General features: G+C 47.0%; 1 long non-coding RNA gene across 1 annotated transcript; it reads left to right on the plus strand.

The window, feature by feature from the left end:
• The first annotated feature begins 10 nt into the window (after positions 1-10).
• On the plus strand, positions 11-11,563 carry LOC143806802 (uncharacterized). The gene is made up of 3 exons (XR_013221559.1): positions 11-199; positions 9,407-9,581; positions 10,036-11,563. It is a non-coding gene; the product is annotated as an uncharacterized LOC143806802 (long non-coding RNA).
• Positions 11,564-12,296: the final 733 nt, after the last annotated feature.

Below are 12,296 nucleotides of genomic sequence, written 5' to 3' on the forward strand. Positions count from 1 at the left end.
GCAGGGGCGGGGCCTCCTTCAGGCTGAGTCCAGTCAGCTGCCTGTGCGCACTGCCTGCCGGGAATGAAAGGAGCCGGCTCTGCAGCACTGTGAGGGAGCCGAGGGTCTCTCTCCTTTCTTGGCCGGTGCCTGCAGCTTATCAGGGCCAGGGTACTGATGCCTGACTGTGACTGGTCTGGGAGGAGCAGTGAGGAGAGAGGTACATGTGGAGTGGACTGTTGGTAAATGCCTGAGAGTGCTGGAGAAATGGTGCGGACAAGCACAGGACAGGGTGGGGGTTAACCCTTAAAGGGAACCTGTCACCAGTTTTTTTGCCAATCAGCTAAAAATATAATCTAATAGAGTGTGAGCTATACATTCCCCAACTACTTGTGAAACCCCCGACTCCCCATGAATCCCCCATAAGAACCTTTTATATTGCTCCCGCGCTGTATGGAAATATCCTCGGTCCGGTCCGATGGGCGTTGGTTCCGGCCCCTCTCCCCACCCCAAATCTGCGTCAGGGAGTCAGGGGGTTTCACAAGTAGTTGGGGAATGTATAGCTCACACTCTATTAGATGATTTTTTTAGTTGATAGGCAATAAAACTGGTGACAGGTTCCCTTTAAGGGCCCCCAGACTGCAAGCATTAGTGTTACACCATCCTTCAGTGCTGGAGTCAGGATCAGAATTACCTTAGTCCCAAATAAAGCTATACTGGCCTCATCCATGGCATATCCGTGTATAGTGGGTATAGGAGGAGCGACTCTGAGCAGATTTGTATCATAGTGTTAGTCAGGACTGAGGAGGATTCAGGACAGGAGCACTACAGGGAGGAGGATGGATCAGTTGTTGCTGCTGAGGGTAATATAAAGTAATTTTAGGCAGAACCTGTGGAGAGATCTAGTAGAGCTCCAATCATATAGAGTTACGCTGGTTTCACACTTGCATATTTTGCAGTCTGTGCGACAATGGCTGCACACAGATCCGTTTTTGTCTCTATTGACTTTCAGTGGTGACAGATGGGACTTGCGTGTGCATCCAGTTGTCACCATTTTCCCTCGGATCCGTGTGCCTGCATATTTTACCAGACGCACAAAAACGCAACTTGTTGCAGTTTTGTGTCGTCTGAAAAACACACAGGGACACAGACGGACCCGTGGCTACACGTCTGGAATTACCATGGAGCACGGATCTAGGACAACCTGGAACCGTCTGCTTCCATGTGCAGGGATCCGTTATGTGGGACTGAGCATGCTGGGAAGCAAGGGATGTGCTGTATGGGAAAGTGATGAAACTGTATGGGAACAGGATGCAGACATAATGTAGACTCTGCATGCTGTGCTGTCATACAGTGAGCGGCCGCACTAGAAGGGTTTGTGCCTCATGTTATAGTGTGCTAATGGTAATACAATGTATTGGGAGCATGTATATAACACTAGATGGTGGCCCGATTCGAACATATCGGGTATTCTAGAATACGTAGGTAGTATATAGCACAGGCCACGTACTATATTGCACAGTCACGTAGTATATAATACAACCGACGTAGTATATAACATAGCTACGTAGTATATAACAGAGCCACGTAGTATATAACACAGCACACGTAGTGTATAGCACAGCCACGTAATATATAGCACAGCCACGTAATATATAGCACAGCCACGTAGTATATAACACAGCCATGTAGTGTATTGCACAGCCATGTAGTATATTGCACAGCCATGTAGTATATTGCACAGCCACGTAGTATATTGCACAGCCACGTAGTATATTGCACAGCCACGTAGTATATAACACAGAGCACGTAGTATATTGCACAGCCACGTAGTATATTGCACAGCCACGTAGTATATGGCACAGCCACGTAGTATATTGCACAGCCACGTAGTATATGGCACAGCCACGTAGTATATTGCACAGAGCACGTAGTATATAGCACAGCAACGTAGTATATGGCACAGCCACGTAGTATATGGCACAGCCACGTAGTATATGGCACAGCCACGTAGTATATGGCACAGCCACGTAGTATATGGCACAGCCACGTAGTATATTGCACAGCCACGTAGTATATTGCACAGCCACGTAGTATATTGCACAGCCACGTAGTATATTGCACAGCTACGTAGTATATTGCACAGCCACGTAGTATATAACACATAGACGTATATAACACTGCGCATGGAGTATATAACACAGGTTACATAGTATAAAGCACAGCGATTTAGTATATTGCCCAGCTACATAGTGTATAGCACAGAGATGTAGTATATAACAGAGCCCACGCAGTATGTAACACAGCCCACGAAGTATATAGCAATGTGGGCACTATATGCGTTGTAAAAAAAGAATTAAAATAAAAAATAAACATATACTCACCTTCCGAAGGCCCCTTGAAGTCCTGGAGCCTGTGTGCGGTGCACACGGCAGCTCCCCGTCCCAGGGTTGCTATGCGCTTAGGACCTGTGATGACGTCACGGTCACATGACCGTGACGTCATGGCAGGTCCTTCTCGCATAGCATCCTTGGCACCGGAACCTGCCGCTTGCACTGCCGAGGACAGCGGGCCACGTCAGAAGGTGAGAATAACCTTTTTTATTATTATTATTATTATTATTATTTTTAACATTAGATCTTTTTACTATTGATGCTACATAGGCAGCATCAATAGTAAAAAGTTGGTCACACAGGGTTAATAGCAGCGTTAACGGAGTGTGTTACCCACGGCATAACGCGGTCCGTTAACGCTGCCATTAACCCTGTGTGAGCGCTGACTGGAGGGGAGTATGGATGAGACACTGAGTGCAGGGCAGTAAGCAGCGGCCATTTCGCTGCTGGACTGTGCCCGGCGCTGATTGGTCGTGGCAAAACACCCACGACCAATCAGCGACTTAGATTTCCGTGACAGACAGAGGCCGCGACCAATGAATATCCATGACAGACAGACAGACGGAAGTGACCCTTAGACAATTATATATATATATATAGATGGGGCACCTGCAAGAGTGGGGCTGCTTTCACACCAGCACTTTGGTACGGTGCATTGTCATATGTAGCAATCCTGATGCATCCCTATACTTTACATAGGGACACATGGACCCGCGTTTGCATCAGGATCAGGATGCATCAGGATTTTTCATGTGCTCCCAAAACGCAGCTTGTTGCAAATTTTGGGTGTTAAAAAAATCTGCAGACATCCTGGTACGTGGCAGCGCATCCAAAAAACATATGATTGTCAATGTAGACGCACCCGAATCAGGATGCCTGCTTCCAATCTACATGTGGATGTGATACTGCGCAGGCTCGGAGCCCCATTTTTTTTTTTTCCTTTCACTTTCACCAGTCTCTCTCCCCTCTCCTCTCTCCTCTTTCCCCTCTGCCCCAGAAGTCAGAATTTCACATTTCCAACCAAATCCTGATCAGGATGCAGTTCCGTGCATTTGCATCCATTTGCAGAAAAAATACGGATGCAGATAAATCGTGTCCAAGAGGGAATGACTACAGCAATGTACAAAAAGCGTCACATATTAGAAAGTAATACGTTAACTACAACCGAGTAGCAGAGGGGCCCTGTTCACAAGAGCTAACAATCTGAGGAAACAGCAAAGCTAAAAAATAGTCTTTACTGCTTCACTAGATACTTATACAGGTGTATAATGAGGCTGTCACTTTACAGGCAAAGACCTGGAACGATGACAGTGTAAAACGTATTTCTATTTAAAAAAGAGCCTGTTCGTGAGCCGAAAGAGCCGGCTCTTCATGGTGAGCGGAGCCGAATGAACCGGATCACCAAAAAGAGCCAGACTGCCCATCACTACATGAGAGGTGGGAAGTGAGGGGCTGCACCATGGAGCGTGTGAGGAGAGGACGGAGGGGCTGCACCATGTGAGGACGGAGGGGCTGCACCATGGAGCGTGTGAGGAGAGGACCGAGGGGCCGCACCATGGAGCCATGTGAGGACGGAGGGGCTGCACCATGGAGCGTGTGAGGAGAGGACCGAGGGGCCGCACAATGGAGCCATGTGAGGACGGAGGGGCTGCACCATGGAGCGTGTGAGGAGAGGACCGAGGGGCCGCACCACGGACCCTTGTACAAATGGGAATGAGGACACAGGACTCAGTGTGAGTGGTCTGAGGATGAAGAAACTTTTGCAGATAATTTTGACTAATTTTTATCATTTTACAGTGAATGCAGCTATTGTCTTAATATCAGAATTATGGATTGTAGATAAGTACCATTTACAGCCATAATGATTTTTCAATGCGTTCATACATTTTTATTTTTTTTTGCCTGTCTGATTTTTTTAATTAGCTGTCCAGAAGAAAATAAAAAGTCAAGTTGGTAACTTTACCGGTGTCCCAATATATAGGAGAGGAGGCAACCCTACCGGTGACTAGAGATGAGCGAATTTGATCGGGTCAGGGCTTATTCGGCAAGCTATAATGCTTACTGAATAAGCTGCAATAAACAGGCTCTCCATACATGTGTTGTGACTGTCACACGGCCACGACACATGCAGCTGCGGAGCCGAACAGCTGATCAGCCGGAGCGATCCAGTAACCCAGGTTCCAGATGCAGCTTACTTGGTAAGTGCTATAGCTTGCCGAATAAGCCTTGACCCAACCAAATTCGCTCATCTCTACCAGCGACCCGATATATGGTGGAGGAGGCAACCCTACCGGCGTCCCAATATATGGTAGAGGAGGCAACCCTACCGGCGTCCCAATATATACTGGAGGAGGCAACCCTACCGGCGTCCCAATATATGGTGGAGGAGGCAACCCTACCGGCGTCCCAATATATGTTGAAGGAGGCAACCCTACCGGCGTCCCAATATATGTTGAAGGAGGCAACCCTACCGGCGTCCCAATATATGGTGGAGGAGGCAACCCTACCGGCGTCCCAATATATGTTGAAGGAGGCAACCCTTCCGTCGTCCCAATATATGTTGAAGGAGGCAACCCTACCGGCGTCCCAATATATGTTGAAGGAGGCAACCCTACCGGCGTCCCAGTATATGTTGAAGGAGGCAACCCTACCGGCGTCCCAATATATGTTGAAGGAGGCAACCCTACCGGCGTCCCAATATATGTTGAAGGAGGCAACCCTACCTGTGTCCCAATATATGTTGAAGGAGGCAACCCTTCCGTCGTCCCAATATATGTTGAAGGAGGCAACCCTACCGGCGTCCCAATATATGTTGAAGGAGGCAACCCTACCGGCGTCCCAATATATGTTGAAGGAGGCAACCCTACCGGCGTCCCAATATATGTTGAAGGAGGCAACCCTACCGGCGTCCCAATATATGTTGAAGGAGGCAACCCTACCGGTGTCCCAATATATGTTTGAGGAGGCAACCCAAGCAACTGACAGCAGACGCGATGATGTCACTACATTGTGTCTGCTGTGCAGAATGTGCATGCACACAGGAAAGATGAGTGCAGAGCAGCAGGAGAACGGTAACAAGGTAATTTTTTTTTATGTGTGGGGTCTCATTGGTATATAGAGGGGGCTGTGAGTGTATATAAGTGGTTATGTGTGTGAAAACTCATACTGTATAGGGGGGCTGTGGTGATCATAATACTTTTTGGGGTGTTGTGGGGGATTTTATTGTGTATAGGGGCCCATGAGAACCATTGTGCCATGTGTGGGGCGCTGTGAGGACAGTCATTCAGTGTGCGTCTGCCTGTGAAGACCATCATTACTGTCTGGTCTGTGAAGCTATATGAGTGCCATTACTATGTGTGGGGGGCTGTGATGACCATCAAACCACGTGTGGGGGTGCTGTGAGATTCATCATGCTGTGGGGGCATCATACTGTGTGTAGCTGGGGCTGTTGGGTCATCGTACATTGTGGGGGCATTGTACTGTGTGGCTCTTGCTGTGGGGACATTGTATGTTGTGGTGGCATGTGCTGTGTGTGGCTGGGGCTATAGAGCATCGTACGTTGTGGGGGCATCGTGCATTGTACTGTCCGTGGCTGGTGTTGTGGGGGCATTTTATGTTGGGGTGGCATGTACTGTGTGTGGGGTATTGTACTGTGTAGGAGGGCTGTGGAGACTTCTTGCAGTGTTTAACTATTTTTCAAGGTACAATGGTGAATAATGGGAGCAAATGATTTATACATTTTATAAAAAGTAGTGAATTTTATGGAACTGATTCTCTGCTACAAGTAAGGCTACTTTCACACATCAGGTTTTTGCCGTCAGGCACAATCCGTCGAATGTTGAAAAAAACGGGTCCTTCGCAGATTGTGAAAAACTGAAGCGACGGATTCGTTTTTTTCGACGAATCAGACTAGTATATCCAGATAATTGGATTAAAAATAAATTGGAGCATGCTCAGTTTACAAAAACGGAATCCGGCGCCGGAATCTGTAATTTCCCGATCCGGCTCCCATAGGCTTCCTTTCTAGCAAAAAGCCGGAAGCGCCGGATTTTTCGCCAGAGACAAAAAAAACATTGGTGTGTAAGTTTTTTCCAGACGCCAGAAACGACATTTTTGCCGGATCCTGCAAAAAAACGGACGAAACGTAAGGTCATCCGGCGCTAATACAACTCTATGGGGAAAAAGCCGGATCCAGTTTTTTCAAAATTTGCCGGATCCAGCCTGACGGAAAAAACCTGATGTGTGAAAGTAGCCTAAGGACACAAGTGACAATAAGCAGTGAGTCAGCGGAATTATTTCTGCTCAGGGACTATTACTCCCTTCAGCCTACACCTGTTGCCGCAAATAAGGCCGGCGTCACACTGGCGTTTTAAATGGCCGAGAGCAATGAGATAAAAAATCGCATTGCACTCGGACCAATGTTCAGCTATGGGGCAGCTCCCACCAGCCGACTTTGTCGGCCGTTTTCCTCGGTCCGAGACAATCGCAGCATGCTGTGATTGTCTCGGACTGAGGAAAACTCTAGGCTCACTTGCACCCATATAAGCCTATGAGTGCGAGTGAGACAACGCACATCACTTGGATATCATCGAGTGATGTGTGTTATAAGCGGACCCCAGCAATGGAGGAGATGGAGAAATTCATTTCTCCGCCTCCTCCGCAGCTGTGCTCCGATCCTCCCTGTGCGAGAGAATCGGAGCACAGACGCATGACACTCGGCTCCTGCTCTGCTGCGAGCAGGAGCCAAGTGTCATTAGCATATCGCATCCGATGATCTCGCATCCGATGCAATATGCCAGTGTGACGCCGGCCTAACAGCGAGAGCAGGCGGCGGCTGGTGGGAGTATTCATCAGGGTTCTCCTGTGTTTTTGATAACCAGCCGTGCAAATCTGACAGCTGCAGTCTGCAACCCTCAGCTGTCAGCTTCAGCAAGACCAGTTATCAAGAATAGAGGGGTCTCCATGCTGTTTTTTTTTTTTTCATAATTTAAAAAATTACATGGGGTCCCCCATTTATGTTAACCAGGCAAGCTAAATCAGACAGCTAAGGGCTGGTATACTCGGGCTCGTAGAGGCCATGGATATTGACCACTCTTCAGCCTAAAAATAGCAGCCTGCAGCCACCCAAAAAAGGCACATCTATAAGATGTGCCAATTCTGGCGCTTTACCCGGCTCTTCCCACTTGCCCTGTAGTGGTGGCATGTGGGGTTCATATTTGTGGGGTTGATGTCACCTTTGTTTTGTCTGGTGACATCAAGCCCACGGGTTAGTAATGGAGAGGAGTCTATAAGACGTCTATCCATTACTAATCCTATAGTTATATTGTAAATGTTATGGTGCCTGTCGGTTGTGCCCTTTTAAGATGACTGTCAGTGGTGCTCTATGATTACTGTTGGTTACGCTGTTTTACACCTCTCCCCACCAAGCTCTGCCTACTTCTCATAGTGTCACAGCTGCAGACAGGACTGGTGACAGACGAGAAAAGTCACATTCTGGTAAAACTGAACAATCAGCGCTGAGGGTAATTATTTATATTACAAAAAGTGACAAATATGTAAGATTTCTAAATCAGGAAAAAAAAATTGCCCAAATACATAAAATATACTTGCGTTGTAAAGTGACCCCTGATGCGCTCCATGAAACACTGGAGCTGCCGGCAGGTCACTTTTCTCCGTAGACCGACGGGAGCGACGCTGGAAAAGGATGGAGGAAGCGGCAGATGAGTATAAGATGGGGCAGGGGAATTTCATTTAACGCACCACTCCAGCGGTGCAATAAAATAATAGCTAGAGTGCTTTAAGTAATAGTGCATTGAAAGGACACTTCTAAAACAGAAACACAGTGAGTGCCCCCTAATTATAGAAGTACTCCCATCAATCTTTTTATTGCTTAAATCTGTGTAAATGTATATGTAATGTAGTGTAAGTGTGGTAATAGACTAACTGATCGCCATCTTTCCCGTTTCCAACGCAGCCCAGCCCCTTTTCTGGATCACTTGACTCTGTATCACGCTGGGGTCTATGTATGAGCTAGAAGTCACTATTACAATGTAAGGGTGCAGTCAGACAGCTGTATAAATAGGAGCGAGATCGCAACACAATGCACGGACTGGCCGGCGGCTCTACCAACCCAATCATGATAGCTCCATGTATTTCTATGCAGCTGTCACGCTCTGGTCGGGAGAGCCGCCCACCAGTCCAAACATTGTGTTCCCATCTTGCTCTGATTCATATGGCTGTCTGACTGCACCCTAAGTCTGTGGACCCTTGTTCTGATGCTCCACAGACTTACAATGTAAAAGCCAATTACAGCTCAATCATGGAGCCCAGTGTAATCCGGTAGAATGGGAGAGCCATCACATGACCAAGAAGAGCAGCGGAGCTGCGCTGGAAACGGGGGAAGACGGCGATTGGGGAGTCTGTTACCGCACTTACACTACATTACATATACAGGTTTAGGCAATAAAAAGTTTGGTGGGAGTGTTCCTCTAAGTCAGGGGTCCCCAACCTGTAGCTTGAGAGCCACATATAGCTCGCAGACCCATGATGTGTGGCTCACAGCTGTCTACCAGCTTGGTGCATTAGTACCAGGTGTAGCAAACAGATATTAAGAGTATATGATGAGATTATTTCCAAGATAGGGTGTCGGATGATGGTATCATTGAGTTACAAAGCCAAGATGACTTCTTGTGCCAGCATACAGGCTGCATGCGTACGACTGTGTGCATGATGCCTGGATATTTTCCAGAATGATAGCGGAGCTCGGACTGGAGTTCAACTCCAAACCTAGAAAAGTTCAATCTGCCATTGGCAGCGCTCGTCATCCTCCCCCCGACAATTCGCCCTAACAGTTATCAGGGTCTATCACGTGACGGCCACTTACACATATAGGAAGACGTATCTGCCGTTTCCCGCTAGAGACAATAGTTTCACATCCTTCCTAAATGCAGCAGACCAGGCAGGTGCTCGGCAAAGAGTGATTTAACCCTTTCCTGGCACTACCAACTTTTTTTTTGCGACTTGTTTTCTTGCAGGTCAAGTTCTAGTTTTGAGTGACACCATTTATCTTCCCACATAATGTGCTGAAAAGCAGAAGAAAGGTTCTAAGAGCAGTGACATAGTGAAAAACCACAATTCCACTATTGTTTTATTTTTTCTTTTACAACATTGAGTGTGCGATAAAAGCGACCTGGCAACATGATTCTCCAGGTCAGTAGGAAAAAAGTGATACCAAACTTATGTACCATAGTTTAATATATATTTTATTGGTTAAAAAAATTCAGAACTTTGTAAAAAAAAAATAAAAAAATTTGTATTGCCATTTTCTGAAAATGTTAACTTTTATTATTTTTCCATTGATGGAGCTGTGAAAGGGCTTGTTTTATGCTTGACAAGATGTTATTTTTATTGATACCATTTTGGGGTACATACACTATTTTGATTGCCTTTTTATTGCGCTATTGGGGCAATTGAAAAACAGCAATTCTTACAATTTTTTTCTTTCAAAGCGTTTTACATAAATGTTAAATCATGTTATATTTCAATGCATTGGACATTTGCAGACATAATGATATCAAATTTTTTTTAATTTCCCCTTTTTTGTATTGTGAAAAAAGGTTTCTGTTTGTTTGTTTTTTAACATTTGTTTAAACTTTTTTTTCAGTCACATCCTCCCCCCAGGGGACCTGATGCTTCCACTTGAGACTGAAATGCAATCCATAGTGAATTTAACAATCTCTCATGAAGCCCAGGCACTGGAGCACAAAGATTTCAACAACGGGGGTCTTCAGTAGGCTCTCGGCTGCTACATCAATAAGTCGACGCCCAACAACCGAGTCACAGGGGAGGCAAGGGGTGCTCGAATTGGTGCACCGCTTAAATACTGCTGTTTATGATTGACCACTGCATTTGAGGGGGTTAGACAGCTGCGTTTTCAGCAATTAGAGGCGGGTGCTGGCTGTGCAATACAACCGAAACCAACATCTGCAGTGTGTGGAGCAGGCTCAGCTCCTGAGCCCACTCCATACACCCACACCCGACATTCATCGTACATTTACAACGAATGTTGGGAAGAAACCTTTTGTGTCACATCCTGGAGATCTGGGGTTGGGCGATCATTACGTATTGGTAATCGCAGGTCTTCCATTTAGCATGTATGTTTTGTTCATCTTATTAAATGGACCCCCTTTTGCGCTGAAGAGATTAACTATTCTTTGTATGCTGGTTAGAGACCTGTTGTGAATTCCGTTCTTGAACTCCCTCCTGTGGTCATGAATGATACTTCGGCGAGTTCTGTCCGTGGACTCCCTCTGGTGGCTGTGAGTGGAACTGCTGGTTCTGAGGTTGCTCCCTCAGCTGCCCTCGTTTGCGGCTAGGCTGGCTTCTCTATTTAACTCCACTCAGATCGTTACTCCATGCCAGCTGTCAATGTATTAGCACTGGTTCAGATCTCTCTCGGATCTTTCTGATGACCTGTCTACTCCAGCGAAGCTAAGTCCCTGCTAGTTCATTTTGTTGTTCATTTTGTATTGAATATATTTCTTAGTACTTGCTAAGTTCTAGTCCAGCTTGCTAACATGATATTGCCTTGCTAGCTGGAAGCTCTGGGTTGCAGAGTGGCATCTCCGCACCGTGAGTCGGTGCGGGGGTCTTTTTGCACACTCTGCGTGGCTTTTTGTAGTTTTTTGTGCTGACCGCATAGATCCCTTTCCTATCCTCAGTCTATCTAGTAAGTCTGGCCTCCTTTGCTGAAACCTGTTTCATCCCTGTGTTTGTGACTTTCCTCTTAACTCACAGTTAATATATGTGGGGGGCTGCCTTTACCTTTGGGGAATTTCTCTGAGGCAAGGTAAGGCTTATTTTCCTATCTTTAGGGGTAGTTAGCTCTTTGGCTGTGAAGAGGCGTCTAGGGAGAGTTAGGGTACTGTCACACAGTGCAACTTTCCAACGATCACGACCAGCGATACGACCTGGCCATGATCGTTGGAAAGTCGTTGTGTGGTCGCTGGGGAGCTGTCACACAGACCGCTCTCCAGCGACCAACGATGCCGAAGGCCCCGGGTAACCAAGGTAAACATCGGGTTACTAAGCGCAGGGCCGCGCTTAGTAACCCGATGTTTACCCTGGTTACCAGCGTAAAAGTAAAAAAAAAAAAACAGTACATACTCACATTCCGGTGTCCTTCAGGTCCCTTGCCGTCTGCTTCCGCTCTGACTGAGTGCCGCCGTAAAGTGAAAGCAGATCACAGCGGTGACGTCACCGCTGTGCTCTGCTCCGGCCGGCAGTCAGTCAGAGCGGGAAGCAGACGGCAAGGGACCTGAAGGACACCGGAATGTGAGTATGTACGGTTTTTTTTTTTTTACTTTTACGCTGGTAACCACGGTAAATATCGGGTTAGTAAGCGCGGCCCTGCGCTTAGTAACCCGATGTTTACCCTGGTTACAAGCGAACGCATCGCTGGATCGCTGTCACACACAACGATCCAGCGATGACAGCGGGAGATCCAGCGACGAAAGAAAGTCCTAAACGATCTGCTAAGACGTACGATTCTCAGCAGGGTCCCTGATCGCTGCTGCGTGTCAGACACAGCGATATCGTATGGATATCGCTGGAACGTCACGGATCGTACCGTCGTAGCGATCAAAGTGCCACTGTGTGACAGTACCCTTAGGTACGCTCCACAGCTATTTCTAGTGTGTGTGTTATAGGATTAGGATTTGCGGTCAGCAGAGTTCCCACTTCCCAGAGCTCGTCCTGTCTTCTAGTTTAACCATCAGGTCATTCCAGGTGCACCTAACCACCAGGTCCATAACAGAGACCTACAGCTCCATCTGACAGCTGCTCCTGACCTGCTCATTTCCTCTCTCTATAAAACCTGGCCAGGCCTTCTCATACTCGCCAGTGAAAATTTACTTCCTGGCTTGT

This window comes from Ranitomeya variabilis, chromosome 2 (genome assembly GCF_051348905.1).
Source record: "Ranitomeya variabilis isolate aRanVar5 chromosome 2, aRanVar5.hap1, whole genome shotgun sequence".
Classification (NCBI taxonomy): Eukaryota; Metazoa; Chordata; class Amphibia; order Anura; family Dendrobatidae; genus Ranitomeya; species Ranitomeya variabilis.